Here is a 16,230-nt window from a genome sequence, read left to right as displayed (position 1 = left end):
ACATTATATGCTTTCAGCCAGGAAGAATACTAGGACTCTGAACCACGTTGAAATGGAAGAAATCATGAGGAAAAACTGCAAGCTCTGTGATTACCTGAAAATCAGAAGCAAGTCTGAAAATGCATATTTCATCTCCATAATCTAAAGTATGTGGATATTTTGAAACATACATGTTTTTTCAGCTTTTATTCTGATTTGGCAATATAAAGACAGAACTTCAAAACAAGGTGATTTATACAGGCAGGGAACAAATGGCCCCTTCAGCCCTAAGATCCTAATGATAAGAATGTCTTGGATTAGACATCTTTTAAATAAGCGATATCACAGGGATGCAACAACCCTCTCAATTTCCCTTTTTAACATCAGATTAATGAAAACAACTACACCAGAATTTCACCATAATTAACTTCAAGGTTATGCCATAAAAATCAAAAAATATTACATTTTTCTGCTTCCTCTGGCTCTAATAATAAAATGCTTTTGATAAAATTCAAAGCAAAATGGTCTAACATCAAATTTTGTATTAAACTGGTAGTAATTTCTCCAAGCTCCATAGATTTCAATAGGATAATAATGCCTAACATTTACTGAGCGTCAGGGACCACACCCTGGGTTCTATTTACGTTATCCATTGTTTCCCTAGTGATTCTGTGAGCATCAATCAGCAATTTAGTTTTAAAAGTAAACCTCTCAGGTTAGATAAGATCTCCTTCTTCACACTGGTTCTCCATGGAAGCCAACTTAAAACAAATTTCAGCGTCAGTGGACCATTCATTCCTACCCCCTCCATCTCGTAAGTCTCTTCTCTAGTCAGTAACACCATCCTCTCTCCAAATTTTTCAACTAACCCTCTAACCATTCCTTCTCAGATTATCTACAGGCTGCTCATCTTCATATATTAAACACTCGTGCTTCTCAGGGCTCCATCAGTAACTCTCTTTGTCTCTTTTCACTCTGATTAGACAATTCTGCGTATTTCCACAGTTTTATTTATTACTTAACACCCAATGACCAACAGGTTCATAAGTCCAGCTCTGACATTTTTCTTGACCCAACTATTCAATTGTCTATATGTCCTAGAGATAGATGTCCTAGAGATACTTAGAATTAGCATGCCTAAAGCTGAACATATTATATCACTATGTTACATGCATATCCTGTTAGTTGGTGTGATAGATTCCTGGAGTTCTCTACTTATAATATGATTAAGTGACCCTTTGCCAAGTGACCTCTCATTGAAATGGAGGAATATACCTCCCCGTATATGCAAATTTTCCTCTTTTTCCTCTTCCCTTTTTCTCTTTCTTTCTTCCTTCCTTCCTTCCTTCCTTTCCTTCCTTCCTTCCTTCCTTCCTTTCCTTCCTTCCTTCCTTCCTCCCTCCCTCCCTCCCTTCCTTCCTTCCTTCCTTCCTTCCTTCCTTTCCTTACTTCCTAGGAAATCCTTCTTTAGGATTCCTTTTAATCCTAATCAGAGCCTTCAAGAGGTATAGCATGTTCCTACCTGATCCTCTAGTCAGCAGAAGAATAGCAGACACCAGGTAAAAGCTGCATCCTTCAGCATGGGTCCTGAAATGAAAAACACATGAAGCAGACAAGAACCTGACCTGTGATCTGGATCACAGCCACCATAGCTGACTTGTAGCCCCGCAGATCCAAAAGTAAGAAATAAATATTTGTTGTTTAATCATCAATATTTGGGGATTATTTGTTTTACAGCATTATCATGGTCAAAGCTGATTAATTGGTGACACCACTACTTCACTGAAAACCTAAGAATTAGATGTCTTTATGCCATCTTTTTGTTTCCTACACATCAAAAATAAAATAGCAGCACCTCTCAGTTTTTTACCTAATTATCTCTCATATCTCTCCTCCCTCCTCTGTTTCTGCTCCTGCTACTGACTCAGGATCATATCATCAGTCATCTGGTCTATGGCAATGGCCTTCTAGTCTCAGCCTTTTGAGTTTCTACCTCCATACAGATGCCCTCTTCTGTGCCACCATAAAGCTACAACAAAAATGTGTGCACATCACACATTTGTTTAAATCTTTTCACAACTTCCCACTGCTTATAGAATCAAGTCAAACTCCTTAGCTCAGCACAGAAGACTGCTTTCGAGCAGGCCTCTGTCCACTCATCCATCTTCATATCCTGCCCCCTGGCCGCTGCTTGACTGTTTCACATTCATCAATTACAGGATCCTTAGAACTTCTAAATACACAACTGTATGTCTCAACCTGTGGCCTCCGCACCTTCTTTCCTTTGCTTTGAATTCTCTCAATTCAACCTCTATATGAACTCTTAATCTTCCTATATGCCTCCGTTCAGAGATAACCCTTCATCCTCTCCACTTTTCTCAGAGATCTGTGCACCAAAACATATTATTAATCATTTACTCCATGCTGTTTAAATCTTCTCTACTGGACTGTGTCATTCACTTTTGCACCCCTTGCCTACCTTGAACTGGATTGAGCTGAACTTTCAGCCACACTTGGAAAGCACAGTGTCCAGAAAACAGCCTAGTGTACCTCTTGCAAGACAGCACATCAGAGGCTCTGGAATAGCAAGTCTTCATCTATGAAGTGCTCAAATATGCACAATTGGAAAAAGTTTCAGTCAAATCTCAGCCTGGTGAAATGAGCGAAAGGAACAGGACCAGAGTGGGAGGCTTAGGACTGAAGACAGAAGCTCCCTCACCCTAAACACCCTCTAACATTCTTCTCAGAATCAGGGGCTGATGAGAAATTTAGTCTGAATGGATTACTCTATGACTGACTCATTAACCCTTCTCATTTCCAGGGCCAAGCATGACATGGAACCCCCAAATCCCCAGATGTCCCTAAATTCTAGTTTCATTCTGCATTAATACACTGTAAATCCTGTATCACATTTCAGTACTATCAGACCCTGCCTTAACCCCTCCACCTTCAGCACCAGATAAAAGAGAGAAGGGGAGCTAGACAGAGGGGAGTTCAAGAAAGGAAAATGAACACCTTATCATAACTACCACCAGCTTTGGATCTGGTAAATGGGATTAACTAGACCCATAGGAAAATAGGACTCTAGACTTGATGGCTCTGAGCTTCTGAATGAACCTGGCAGAAAGGAGAACTGTGAAGCCCGCAGTCAAGAAAATACACTAGCACTTTTTCCCATCACAGTTAAATTCCTGACATCGTAGTCACCTGTGGCTCCTGCTTCATGATCTTTGAGGTCTCACTAAGCTCCCCTGAATCATATTTCCATCCCTGCACTGATAGGGCTCTAAGGTAACCTGTAGCCTACATTTAACTGAATTCAATAGCCTTTCTCAAATTTTACATCATCAATTCTCCACAAAACCATCCTTATCAGGTTTCTTTTCAGCCTCTCTGAGTGTTCCTTTTTGTCTCCTATGCTGGTTCCTCTGAGTAACTCTCCCCAAACTGTCAGTTTTTTAGTTTCAAGCCACCCCTTTGAACCTAAACTATAGCCTAACATCTTCAGCAACCAGAGGGTATCGTCATTCAAACGTCCTACAGTTGTCTGACACTAAACATACAAGAGTAAACTCACTAATACTCCCAACACACCCCAGCACACACACAAAGTCCTATTCACCCTAATTCATTAGTTACCCTAATTTCATTAGTGACACCTAAATTTTCTTTCCACACAGCCTTTAAACCTCAGAATTAGCTCTCACTGTTTTAGTATGTGTCTCATAGATCAGTCATGTACATTATCTCATCATGTCTTCCTTCAGAATATCTCTTTCACCCACCTCCTTACAACCAATTCTAGATGAAGTCTTCATCATCTCGTATCTGGACAGCCGCCTTCTGAAATGTTTTCCCTGGCTATAGTCTTTCCCAAGTCCCATTAATCTCACTACTGTGAGCACCATAATAGTAGGGACTATGTCTTATTCACCTTTGTACTCCCAGCACCTAATATGGTGCCAAACACATAATAGATGCTTAATAAATATTTGCCTGAAGCATGGATTAAATTCCTTATACACCTCCAGATTATTTGTTGTTATTTTTTTTAAAGCTTTCCTGTTTTTAGTTAAATTTATTTATTTATTTATTTTTAATTTGTTTTTGGCTGCATTGGGTCTGCATTGCTGTGCGGGCTTCTCATTGCAGTGGCTTCTCTTGTTGCAGAGCATGGGCTCTAGGCCAGTAGGCTTTAGTAGTTATGGCACACCGGCTTAGTTGCTCCGCGGCATGTGGGATCTTCCCAGACCAGGGCTCGAACCTGTGTCCCCTGCATTGGCAGGCGGATTCTTAACCACTGTGCCACCAGGGAAGTCCCTGGATTATTTCTTAAATAACACATTTGCCCTTTTATTCCATTGCACACCAAAAATAAATAAATAAATAAAACTTCTTTCATTTTCCCATATATAGAGAGGGCTATTTTATGTGTTCACTTATTTTTTCCAATAAACCATTTCTTCAAGAGAATCTTCACTCAGACACATGGTAAATAAAACAGAAACTCAAAGCCTCTCTGGTTGAGTCTGGGAGAGAATGCTTAGATCCGCATCTATAAACTCTCCACTCCACCTCCTCTCCTTTGTTCCATCCCCAAGCAATCCTAGATAACTGTCCAGGATACTCTAAGACAGTAGTTTCCAAACCTTAGTTTGCTTAATTTTCACCTGGAGGAGGTTATTAAAATGTGCCTTACCAGCCCCACTTTCAATTACAATTTATTGGTCTGGTCTTTGACCCTGAAAAGGATGCATTTTAACAGCATCCAGGTGATCCTGACAAACACTGTCAGAAGAATACACTTTGAGAAACCTTACTCTAGAAGCAGATGGATTGGAATTTTAAAACTCTATCTCACAGGATGACATCTGAACCTCTCGTGGTAGCAATTAAGGACTGTCAAAGCCTCATGAAAAGATGACAATTGAGTAAAGATTGAAGGAGGTGAAGGAGTAAGCCATGAAAATATTTGGAGTAAGAGCTTTCTGGGCATAAGGAACGGCAAGCGAAAAAAGCTGAGAAAGAAGTACAACTTCATATATTAGAGGAACAGCAAGAATGCCAATGTGTCTGGGGAAGAGTGAGCCAGGAAGAGATGGCAAAGAGATGAGGTCAGAGGTGACAAATTTGAGTAGCATCTGTAGGGCATTGGAAGGATTTGCCTTCATAAGTCCTTATAGAACGCTCTTACATTGAGCAAAGAAGTGACACATCTGACTGACATTTTAACGAGATTATTCTAGATTCCATGTCAAAAACACCTTTAAGGGGAGAAAGAGGGGAATCAGGAAGAACAGTTAGGGACCGTTGCAATAATCCAAGCAACAGGCAATGATGACTCGGTGACATGGGTTGTGGTAGAATTGGTGAGAAAATAACCAATTCTGAATATATTTTGAAGGGAAAGATGACATAATTTGCTGATGGATTGAATGTGGAATATGAGACACACTGTTGTCTCCAGGGTTTTGCCCTGAGTACCCTGATTAATATGAAGAAGACTGTGAGAGAAGAAAGTAAGGCAGAGGGAGAAGAAAAATTGACAGCTGAGTTTCAGACATGTGAACATGTTAAGTTTGAGATGTATATTAGACATCCATGTGGATGTATTGAGTATTATGAGTCAAGAATTCAGGGGAGGGACTTCCCTGGTGGTCCAGTGGTAAAGAATCGCCTTCCAGTGCAGGGGATGCCGGTTCAATCCCTGGTCAGGAAGCTAAGATCCCACACGCCGCAGGGCAACTAAGCGCACGCGCCACAACTACTGGGCTCTCGCGCGCCTCAACGAGAGAGTCCACGTGCCGCAAACTACAGAGCCCATGCGTCCCGGGGTCCGCACGCCACAACCAGAAAGAGAAAAACCCGCCTGCCACAACTAGAGAGAAACCCAAGCGCCACAATGAAGAGCCCGTGCTGCGACAAAAGATCCCGTATGCCTCAACGAAGACCCCGCATGCCACAACTAAGACCCAACACAGCCAAAACAATAAAGAAAATAAATTAAAAAAAAAAAAAAGAATTTGGGGTAAAGTTTTGGGCTGAAAATATAAATTTAGATATTATTTATATAGAAGGTATTTACAGACCTGAGATCATCAAGGGACTCAGTGTAGATGAAGACGAAAAGAGTCCTTGAGCACTTCATTGTTAAGAGGTCAGGTGTTGGGTGGGTCCAGGGAAGCAGACTGAGAGGGAGTACTCAGTGATGTAGGAGGAAGCCAAGAGAGAGAAGTAGGCAACTCAATCAAATGCTTTGATAAGTCAAGTAAGATTGGAAATGACCACTGAATTTAGAAATATGGAAATCTTTGGTGACCTTGGCAAGAGCAGTTTCAGTGGGTGGATGAGGGGGAAGGTGAGTGGAGTAGATTCAACAAAGAAACGTAAAGAGAGAGAGTGTACACAGAGAGTATAGACCACTCTTGCAAGATGTTCTTCAGCCCTCTTAACTTCCTTCTCCCTGAGTCTCTGTACCAACTAGTACCAGTCTGCTCATTTTGGCATTTTATCATATCTCACCCTCAGTGATACTTAACTCCTCATTATGTTTATACCTTCTTTCTAACTAATTTGGAAGCTCTTAGTGGAGAGGATCAATAACTCCTTCTACATCTGCAACAACCCCCCCACTCAGAGCTTTGCACAATTCTGTGCCTACAGTGAGTATTTGAAAATATATGATGAACGACATAAATATTTCTCTAATGGCATTCTCTGCCCCCTTTTCTAACTCTTCTGCCTGATTATAATTTTAAGCAGAGTGTAGGTCAAATTTCTGATCTTCATTTTGACCTTTAGGGACCTTCATGAAATGGTTCTACCCAAAATGTATCTTTTAGCATTTTCTTATATAGCCCTCTGTTTCAGTCAGGATAATTTATAGACCATATCCTGAAAAGAGGATTTTTTTTTTTTTTTTTTGCGGTATGTGGGCCCCTCACTATTGTGGCCTCTCCCGTTGCAGAGCACAGGCTCCGGTCGCGCAGGCTCAGCGGCCATGGCTCACGGGCCCAGCCGCTCCGCGGCATGTGGGATCTTTCCGGACCAGGGCACAAACCCGCTTCCCCTGCATCGGCAGGCAGACTCTCAACCACTGCGCCACCAGGGAAGCCCAAGAGGAATTATTTTTACATGCCATTTTAACTATAATATTACCCTTGTCTGGAAATTCCTGCTCCATCCCAAGGGTTTTTCTCCACTCTGAAACTAACCAAGAAAGAACCCTAATTTTTTCTTTTGGTGCTCTTTGCTTTAACATATAGTTACTCCAGATTTTAGGCTTATCATCTGTAACTCAACATCATGACGTATCTTGCACTATCTACTGGATTCAAAAATTCTATTTTTATATACCTTCCACTTAAAAAAACAACTTAGACCAAGCTTAGCATTGTTTATTCTACCGATCAAATGGCACTTTCAGGATCAATGAAAAATCAAGTGAGAAAATAGAGCCACACATGAAGACACTTAATGAAGGTTTAATATATGTTAAAATGAGTAAATAAACAATGGATGGATGGATGGATGAAAAGGGCTTTACACTGAACAATTATTTCATACATCATACATTATCTTCTTTAATCCTCTCAAGAGCCATAGGATGTCGGTAGCATATATTTTATAAGACTATGATGCAATATTCTTAAAGAGGTTGACCTGCCCAAGGTTATTCCAAGACATGGAACCTAAATCTCCAACTTTAGAATCCAGTCCTTTCCTCTTTCCACCATAGTTGCTCCCTGAATAAAAATATAAAACTACCTGATACCTAATTCAAATTTGTTTTCCAAGCCTTTTCACTTAGAATTGAAGATGTTTTGCTAAATGTTTTTCAATGAAATTAAATTCTTTAATTCTATTTTTTCCTCTTTAATAACATATGAACCAGTAGTCTTACAATTGGTTTGATAATTTAACTTAACAAAATATCAACAAAACAGTTCTTTGACAACTTCCTGCTTTTGATCCTTTCCACCTTGAAAGCTTATCAAACTACTACTAGCTCAAACAGTAATGATTTACAAGTCTGAGTTTCTGAAAATCAGGATTAAAATGTTCTCTGGGAATACATTTCCTCTTTGGAGTGGACTTCTTTTTGCCACAAGAACTTCCTCTCAGATTTCTGATCTTAAGAGAAAAATCAAAGAATAGTTTAGGGACTTCTCTGGTGGCGCAGTGGTTAAGAATCCGCCTGTCAATGCAGGGGACACCGGTTCAAGCCCTGGTCCAGGAAAATCCCACATGCTGCGGAGCAACTAAACCCATGCACCACAACTACTGAGGTGCGCTCTAGAGCCCGAGAGCCATGACTACTGAAACTCGCGCGCCTAGAGCCCATGCTCCGCAACAAGAGAAGCCACTGTGATGAGAAGCCCGCACATGGCAACGAAGAGTAGTCCCCGCTTGCCGCAACTAGAGAAAGCCTGCGCACAGCAATGAAGACCCAATGGAACCAAAAATAAAATACACTTAGTAAAAAAAAAATTTATTAAGCAAGAGATTTCTGAGCCTAATATGAACTGCACACCTGAAATATAGTTCTTAAATGTTCCTTTTACTTCCCCAGTATGGAAACTTGCGAATTTTGAAAGCTTTCTTAATCCTCTTAGGTCATTGGGGCTCCATTAGAGATCTGAATGAGTAATGACTAACAACTATCCCAACATTATTGAATCCTTCAAGGTTAGCAACAAAAGTCTGGCAATCTTATTTGCCTTACTTTTAGTCATGGGCTCTAAGGAAAAAAAAAAAAAAAAAAACAAGGAAAATTTATATGGCCACATACGATGCTATGAAAGAAATACATTCTCTAATGAGATGGACCAACTCCTTACGGCAGTCAAGGAGTTCACTCAGCATCCCAAGTGCCTGCCCAAGAGACCCTCAATCTGTAGCTTATATCCTAAAATCATCATCTGTCCCAAAACTTGAAGTTACATTGAGATCTTCTAAGGAGTTGTATATAAAACCGAAGTGCTAATTTTTAATTTTTAAAATTATCTTTGATAAAGAAATATAAAATTGGAATAATTTAACTTAAACTTTACTGTATATTAGTAATTATTTTTCTCATTTTATATCATGGTAAATTGTGAATCTGCAATGTAGAAATATTGGATTTTAGTTTCTACAATTCAAAATAAGATGAACTATATTAGATATGTGTTAATTTTGTGAAACTGATATTCTATGTGACTATACTAAGGTATTATTTTATCTTTAGACTATGTATCTTTATATTTTAAACCTCAAGTTTACTATTTCTACCTTGTATCTTAGGTTTCAGAATTAATTAATGAGAGAGAACCTTTCCAAGTATTGCAGAAGAATTCGACAAATAAGCTGATTGAAAAACTAGGTATATGCTTTCTTTTATCATTTTCAAAAAGAGAATAGAAATGTAATAATGATTAACCCTGTGTACTATTTTCTCTTTTGCCAAATCTTAACTGACTTCCAGAAAGTGGATATCTTCCAATGAAAATGGACAAAAACAACCCTCAATGAAATGATTATGAAATGGATTTTCCTGTTGAAGAGTCAAGATGAAACACGAAGATCAGCTTATGCAGCAGACATTTTTCATTCTTTTTTACAACATGAGCAAGTGGAGGATGAAGGAACAGCCTTCACCTTTCATCATACGCTCTGCTATGCTCCAAGATTTACCGTGACCCTTTAAATTAAAAAAAAAAAGCTGCACAAAATAAGGAAAGGAAACTGTCAGTCATTGGAGAGATGACTATCAAGTAGTATTTTCATGTGGATGGTTTACAGTGAGTTGATGACTGTTAAGCAAACTAAGACCATGACTTTAAGGATCAACAAAATTTGGAAATGGGAGCATCCAAACAAAGGAATGCTGTTTCTATAGTGTAGTTTGTTTTGAAAAGTTAATGCCCAGTGAGCACTGCATAAACTCTATTTCACTCATGACAAAACTGAACTTGGATTCTTAGTGAGCTAAGCCATAGTCAGAGGAGAAAGAAAGCTGATCATTTGCATCAGTCTTTAATGTAAAATTTCACACTCCTCTTGGTTCTGACAATGGTGTGATTTGCAAAGGGCTCTAATTGTGGTCAATTATTACAGTCCTCTAGCGCCACCTCGTGTTTTCCACATATTGCTGTAGCGCGGCTCGCCTATTAAACCAAACTAAAATTTCTTACAAAGGAATCCTCACAGCCCAAATAAAAGGAAACAGGAAGACTTCATAGCTTGATTTTGAAATCTTATAGTCAAGGTATTTTCATTCTTTTATTTTACTACTTTAAAATTGCTGAAGGGCTCTTGTCATTTTTGTTGAATTCAAAGTCTTTTACACCTTTGGGGTTCATTCCCATTGATAAACGCCTAGCCTAATCACCATTGCTTTCTAGCAAACCAATGCAGTTATAAGATTGACCTTGTTTTTGATAAAGGTAAGCCACTTAATAATTGATTCATTTTAGCATTTCAGAGTGGAAGATCTACACATATAAGTGCTGCGTTTACAGAAAAAGCCAATGAAACATGAAGAAAAGGGTGACCGTTGAATACCCAATTTTCATGAAATGAATTTTTAAAAATTGGTTGAGAACACTCTCAGGTTCTTGTTATTATAAATAATGGTGTCTACATGTGCCTTGAGAAAATATCCTATTATTCTTGTTCTGCTTTTCTCTTTCTCAAATCTCTTTATCAAAGTAATCCAACAACCAGAAAAATGTCCTTGCTTCTAGATAAGAAATGCTAGGATTGAGTCAGATAAAAAGTATTGTCTAAGGAAATAGAATTGCAGTCTGGATCTTTCAAATCCAGATGCACACCAGGCTAATAAACTAGCTTAGTCAGCACATGGAAAAGCCAACATTTCTGTGCAACTCTGGTCAGGTAACAAAGGAGGAAGGAGAAAGCTCATCATTTCGGCCTGAATGGCCTTTTTTTCCCATTTTCAGTCAAGTCCATGAATGGAGAAGAATCTAAGTTCCCCATAAAACTGCTTTAATTTCTTCATTTACAAAATATAAATGGGAGCAGAAACATGACAAAGGCATTTGATGCTCAAGGAGAGATGGGATATCACCTTGTACTCAGCTTTTAAATAAGTATTTCAAAAGGGACATTTATTTTGTACCAAAGAAAATTTATAATGTTTTATAAAATTAATACCTTTATGTTTTGAAAAATGATGAATAAATATATCATTTTGTGTCAGTACGATAGGAGATACATCCAGGCTAACTTAAAAGATGCCATAAGGTTCACATGTGCCCACATGTCTCCCCACTCACTCAGTGAAGTGGCAGCTTCCCTTCTTGCTGAACCTCGAATTCTCACTTTATAGCCAGTGCTCTGATTCAGATAACCCCAAAGCAATCAGTTCTCAATATTAAATCCTAGAGGCAGAGGTAGTGAACACCCTAAAAATGTATGCAAAATATTGTGAGTGTGTATATATGTCCCTTTTTTTTTTTAGAAACTGTGCTTCAGAGCTTTAATTATGTTCATGAGTGTCCCTACTCTGACTCAGAAGAGCTAATGAGCACTGCCCCTAGTTTTTATCTAGCCCCTCAATTATCTTATTATTAGGGATTCATCTACTAGAGTCACACCATTCTCCTGACAGGACACAGAGAATCCACGAGGAAGCTGGATTTTTTGCAGGTAAATGCTGCTTTACGTGACCCAGGACTAAAGTATCAGGTTCTGTGATTAGAATCTATGTTTGACAGAGCCTGGGCTCTGGGGTAAAGTAGATCTGGGGCCACAGTCCTGCTTTGTCCCTCACTCTGTGTGACTGTGGTCTGAGCCACCATTATCTGCTGCCTGCATCCATGTAGTCGCCTGACTGCTTCTGCTCCTGCCCTTCCTCAGTCTGTCCTCGGCGCAGCAGCCAGAACAATAGTTTACATTGTGGTCCCATCATCTAGCCCCTCTGCCCCAATCTTCTCTTGCCTACCACATCGGCCAGCAGGGGAGCCGGAGAAGTTATATGGCCCCACTGTATGCAGGCCCTGTACCACCTCCACTTCCATTCTCATCTCCTACCACCCTCCTCCTCCCTTGGGTTCTCTTCTCCAGCCACTGTTCCTCAAGCCTAGTAACACTCTCTCCCACGTCAGGGTCTTTGCAGTTCCCTCTGGCCAAACGTCCCTCTCCTACATACCCTCTCTCTCTACTCCCTCAGTGCCCCTGGGTCTTTACTCCCATGTTACCATTTCCAAGAGTTCCTCTCTCATCCTAAATTCCATCACACACACACACACACACACACACACACACACCACTGTTGCACTTGCCGTCTCCCTTTCCCTGCTTTATTGTTCTCCACTGCATCCATCACATCTGACATATAATTCCTTAGTTTATTTTTTTCTCTCTCCTTTGATGCCTAAGCACCATCCCCTATACTCTCAATCTCCTTAGAATATGGGTGAGCAAACTTTTTCTATAAAAGCCCAGATAGTAAATATTACTGGCTTTGTGGGTCATGTGGGTCTCTGTCACAACTTCTCAACTCTGCTATTATAGGGGAAAGGAGCCATTGGCAATATGTTAACAAAGAGTGGGGCCGTGCTGCAATAAAACTTTATTCATAAAAACAGATGGCAGGTGCTGGATTTGGCCCATGGCTGCTCTAGAATAATAAACTCCATTAGGCAGAGACTTAATCTGCTTTATTCACTGTTTTATCCCCATCACTTCGAAGAGGGCCTGGTACAAAGTAGTTCCTCAATAAATTCATTTGTAGATGAATTAATGTCCCTAACCAAGGTACCAGTTTCTCATCAGTAACATGAGGTAACAATATCAGCTTTGGGGATTATCAAAAATAAACAGTTTGTGTAAGTATGTCACACAACTAGCAGACTAGCTACATAGTCGTGGTTAAAATTATTCTGAACTCCATACCCCAAGAAGAATATGAAAAAACTAGAAGACAAACAGGATTTAGAGAAAAACCAAAACTGTATATTTGAGAAAATATTGAAGGGAGAGAGGGCATTTTGTCTGGAGCAAATTTAGAGGAAGATGGTCATTGCCTTCCTAAATTTGAAGATTATTTTGAGCAAGAGAGATTCTCTATATACTTTGTGGCACCAAAACAGGCAGAACTAGGATCACTGGGTAAATACTGCGTGGAAATGGAAGTCTGCTTATTGAAGGCATGCACTTTCTAATCACCCCTGGAGGGCAGAAGCCACATTCATTTTCTTTACTGATGTACCTTAATGCTCTAGCAGGAGGCCCTAAGGTGCACAACCAGTCCTAATTGAATGGATGATTGGGAATGAAGAGTGAATAACCTAATCTTCAGAGCTGACCAAAGCTGGAACAGGCTCCCTCAATTTGTAGCTTGGAAGGTTCAAGAAGGAACTTTTCAATCACTTGCTAGGGTACAGCAAAGGTGACATTTTACATACAACTATGGTACCTTTGCCACAACTAAAGAACTAACACCAGTGCATTACTATGAACTACACACACTTTGTTCAAATTTCACTGGCTTTTCCACTAGTGTCCTTTTTCTGTTCCTCGATCCCATAAAATATACTAGATAACATTTAGTTGTCGTGTCTCCATAGGCCCCTCTTTACTGTAACAGTTTCTCAGACTTCCCTTGTTTTTAATGACCTTGACAATTTTGAGGTATATTGAAAATTGTCCTTCTATTTGAATTTGTTTATTTTCTTCATGATTAGACTGGGGTTACAGGTTTGGGAGATAAAGAACACAAAAGTAGTGTCATTTTGAATCACATTATACTAAGGGTACATTTATTAACATGACTTATGACTGTTGATGTGAACATTGATCACTTGCCAGAGGCAGTGTTGGTCAGATTTCTCCACTGTAAAGTTACTCTTTTTCCCCCTTTCCATAACCTACTTTTTGAAAGCAAATTACTATAGAGCTCACACTGGGTGGGTGGAAGGAACTGAGCTCCACCTCCTGGAGGAAGTCTGTTTTTTGTTTGTTTGTTTGTTTTAACATCTTTATTGGAGTATAATTGCTTTACAATGGTGTGTCAGTTTCTACTTATCTACATAAATTACCTGGAGTTCTGTAAGGAAGATTTGTCTTTTCTCCCAATTCGTTTACTTGTTTATCAATCATTTATATTTGAGTATGGACTCAAAAATATTCATTTTATTGCTCACATCCTTCCAGCTTTGGCCACTGGCCACTCTTTTAGGTTGCCTCCAGTGTCTCTTAGACATGCTCCTATCTTTTTGTTTTTTGAGCATTTCTCAACTTCTGGCACTACAAGACACCCCAGGCTCATCTTGTGTTTTCCCTGCCCCAACCCTAGAATCAGCCATTTTTCCAGGGAGCCCTAGTTCCTTTTATTAGAAAATAGTATTAGAAACCAAGATCTATGCTCTGAGTACGCTTGTTGCTACTGGGGTGTCACTGCTTCTAGGCCCTCTCAGCAGACAGAGCTAGAAAAATACATGTATGTATACTCACCTATGTAATATGGGTTATAAAAATCTATAATTATTTCTGCATCTATCCATCTTTATCTATATTAAGTTAAACACAGTTTCATAATGATGATTCTGTTTTTAATCCAGTATCTCATGGTACATCTACCCCCTCTTGCCCTCTCCTTGCTTATCTGTAACCTCTCTCTCCAACTTGGAGAAATCTGGCTCCCATCACCCACCATCCATTTTTTCATTTGTTCAAAACTCCAGTATACATGCATAGCAGTTTCTGAACTGTTAACCCAGCTATGCCTTTTTATATTAGGCACTTTACATATATGTTATTACATCTTGTCTTCATGACAACACATTATATAGATAAGGAGCCTGAAATTAGAGCTTTTAAATTACTTGCCCAAGGTCACACATCCACCAAGTCTGGAGCTGGAATCTGAACCCAAGTCTGCTTGTTTAGAAAGCCAATGATCTTGCTGTTTTACATATTGCTTTCCAATATTATTTTTAAAAAGAGGAAACTAATTTGTAATACACAGTTTGAAAATAAACAAATATCTTGAGCTTTTGTTATAAAGATATTCAGGTTTATCATAAAAATCTGAAAAAAGTTATCTACACAGTTATACTATATGTACAATTTGGTACACTGCTTTTTCTTAAATAACATATGTGCATTTCTACACCTAATGAATACTTTGTAAATATAATTTTTTTTCATTGCACAATTACACTATTTTATTTAGTATTTTTAAATTAGGTGTTATTTGCTTCATTGTTAAAGGTACATGCTTGCAGAAAACGAAAAATATAATAATGAGTATTTTGGCCAAGTTTACCCACAGTAGCCTGACTCAATCAACCAGTCAGTTGAATGTGTAAAGATAATTTTTAATGACTACTTAATGTTCCATCTAATCAGTAGACCATAATGAGCTCAACCATGTCTCTGTTGTTGGAATGTAGATAGTTCCACATTCTTTACCAACATAAAAAGTGCTGAAACTCATTTTATTTCTCCAAGAGATAGCATTACTGGACCAAGGTGTTTGAGGTTTTCAACACACTTTGCCAAATTGCTATCACGGGAAATTGTACTAATTTAATTCTCCCCAAATTATCAGAGTGGCTGTTTCACTGACAAATTTTAATATGATTGTTTAAGAGCAATCTCTATGCTACTAATGGCCATTAGAATTGAGTCTTGCTTCTATCATGATCAACTACAATCTAATTTACTCAACCTCCTACCTCCAGGTATTAAGTGATTCTAACAAGAGTTAAGCTCTCTGTATAGGATTCTGTTTAAACAGTGAAAAAGTGCATGTGTCACTTGAAATGTGAAATATTGTTCTTATTACTAAATCTTCTGATATTTATTAATACCTCTGCCCCTAAGGCTTAATCTTGATTTGTTTCTGACCCTAAGGCTTAATCTTGATTTCTTACCACCCCTTAATTAAGGACTCTTGGTAACATCAGTTAACTAAATCAACTACTGTTTATATCTATAGTTGCTGGTCTATCATGCTCTGACTGTGGCCCTAAGCTTATTATGAGGAGATTCAGAATCTATGCGCAAACCAAGAGTTATTTATAGATTGAATAAATAGTATGTATCCTATGAAGACAGACCACTATTTTTCCAATGTATGTATATATTGTTGTGCAAAACAAATTTATTTCAAAGCATTGTTGAATTCATAACAGCTTTTGTCATCAAATGTTTTCTCAGCAGATCCTAAAAACACAACTGCTCTTATGGGGATTTTAGAGATTGGAAGACATTAAAAATGTTTCTTCATATTCAAAAATG

Source organism: Aethalodelphis obliquidens, unplaced genomic scaffold (genome assembly GCF_003676395.1).
Source record: "Aethalodelphis obliquidens isolate GAN/ISIS:26980383/991018 unplaced genomic scaffold, ASM367639v1 scaffold5, whole genome shotgun sequence".
Classification (NCBI taxonomy): Eukaryota; Metazoa; Chordata; class Mammalia; order Artiodactyla; family Delphinidae; genus Aethalodelphis; species Aethalodelphis obliquidens.
The sequence above is the reverse complement of the archived record's forward strand: the minus strand, read 5'-3'. Positions refer to the sequence as shown.